This window comes from Marmota flaviventris, chromosome 9 (assembly GCF_047511675.1).
Source record: "Marmota flaviventris isolate mMarFla1 chromosome 9, mMarFla1.hap1, whole genome shotgun sequence".
NCBI lineage: Eukaryota > Metazoa > Chordata > Mammalia > Rodentia > Sciuridae > Marmota > Marmota flaviventris.
In genome coordinates, this window is record NC_092506.1 from 17930615 (window position 1) to 17932918 (window position 2304).

Below are 2304 nucleotides of genomic sequence, written 5' to 3' on the forward strand. Positions count from 1 at the left end.
AAAATTAAAATATTTACACGTTACAGTTGATACTTCTTCCGGATTTTTGATGGGCTCCCTTCATGCCGGAGAAAAAACTAAAGATGTTATAGCTCATTGCTTACAAAATTTTGCCACTGTGGGCGTTCCTAAACAGTTAAAAACCGATAATGGTCCTGGCTATACCTCTACCTCTTTTAAACAATTTTGCTCATCATTTGGTATTACTCATATAACAGGAATCCCATACAATCCACAGGGACAAGGCATAGTTGAAAGAGCTCATCAAACTATTAAAACATACTTATTAAAGCAAAAAGAGGGAATTGGAAAGGGGTATATATCCCCCAAAGATAAACTTAAAATAACGCTTTTTACTCTAAACTTTTTAAATTTGGATTCATCAGGACTTAGTGCTGCGGAAAGGCATATGTATCCAAAAAATGTACATAAGCCTAAAGTACTTTGGAAAGATATTCTAACAGGACAATGGAAAGGTCCTGACCCAGTGATTGTCTGGAGTCGGGGGTCTGTTTGTGTTTTTCCACAGGGAGAACAGCAGCTGATTTGGATTCCAGAGAGATTAACTAAAACAATTTCTACAGATCGAAAAGAAGATGATTTGACTCAAATCCATAACAGCTGATATCCAGAACTCCAGCTTGGCCATTCTTACATCTGCGACAGTGATTAACCAGGATGCTTTTTTCAATAGATATTTTATTATTGCATTTTTCCACATCATAAGGTTCTATTTTTATTTTATGAGCTCATACAAACCTAGGTTAATGTTTTTCTGATCATTTTTATTTTTTGACTGTGGAGTTTTTAAACATTGCAATGGAGATTTCACCCAGGTAAAGCTACAAGGCCTTTACTATTTTCTTATGTGTTGTACGTTTGTGTACACTCTTGTGTTTTGTGTTGTATGTCTGTATGTGCGTATGTCCATATTTCTTATATGAAGAGCGCTCATGAAAAAAATGGATCCGAATTATTATTATTATTTTTTTTATTCACGTGATTTAAATGGTTTAATTTAAATTAGGTAAACAGCTGTTAAGGATTGTTTTTAAAGTAGGTTAACAGATCTGTTTGTTTACTTTCACCTTTCTTTTTCATTATATTTAATAATTCTTTTCAGGATAATGTCTTTTTAGCATCATTGCCAGAATTCCCATCTCCATCCCAGTGCCGGTGAAGACAGCTTCTATGATAGCTATCACAGTAAACTGTATAAACTGATGCATCAATGAATATAACTCAACAAGTAATGCTCAATCAAGTAGTTAACTTACTTTGGGAGGAAACGGATTTTGGGAGGAAATGGACATATTGATAGATTCCTCTGCTTTGAACTGCTTGCAGAACTTGCCTGGACTATGTAACTATCGTTTGGTGCAGCGAATTGTGGTAATGCTGGCATATCTTTGCTGATGGTGTCACCAGTGATGCAATTTTTCCCAAGGAGCCGTCAATTGGCTTGGTGTTGTGGCATTTCTGTATCCTCCTCCCTTCTGCTAGTGATGGTCTAAAATTTGGGGGCCAATGGCTTATGCTGGACCGGTAGTCAGTGACGGGTATGATCCAATTACAGTGGTATCAACCTAAGACAGGAGGCTGATGCCTAAAGGTCAGTTTTCCGATGACGGGTAAGAACCATATGTTGAATTGGACAACCTACCAGGCACGGTCCTTAAGCCACATTGCTTGTTGTTTAATTAATCAGAAGGGGGGAGATGCTGGGAGCCATTAGCCAAGTGGGTATGACAATTTCCTTGCCAGCATACCCCATGTTGCAGTGACATTGAATGTAGGTGACCTTGCTCAAGGACCAAGGCGGATTAGGGTGTTCCTGGTTAAGATAATCGGGTTTAGGGCGTTCCCGGTTTAGGTTCCAGGTTTAAGGTTTAAGATTATTCCTGCTGGGAATAGGGCGTATCCTGCTGCCTGAGTTCCCCTTGAGTTCTCACAGGATTCAGACAGTATATTTTGGAGATAGAAGCCCAGTGGAGGTGGATTTGGGCAGAGAATGTGTATTTCCCCAGATCGTGATTGTAGACGGCTGGTGTGAGTTCGGGAATAAAGAGTTGCTGTTTGAATCTACAAGCTGTGTGGTGGCTCGTGATTGTGTGCCCAGCCAGACTGCGGCATTTGTGCCCAGCCAGACTGCAGCAGTCAGGCAATATAAAACCTTGCAATCTTCAATTCAGATAATCAGGTTCTCAACTAGATTCTGAAACACACAGATATAACCAGACTTTGAAGTGTGTTATCTCAGTGATCAGCATAGAGTCTGAAGATCAAAATAACTGCCTCCTGTCA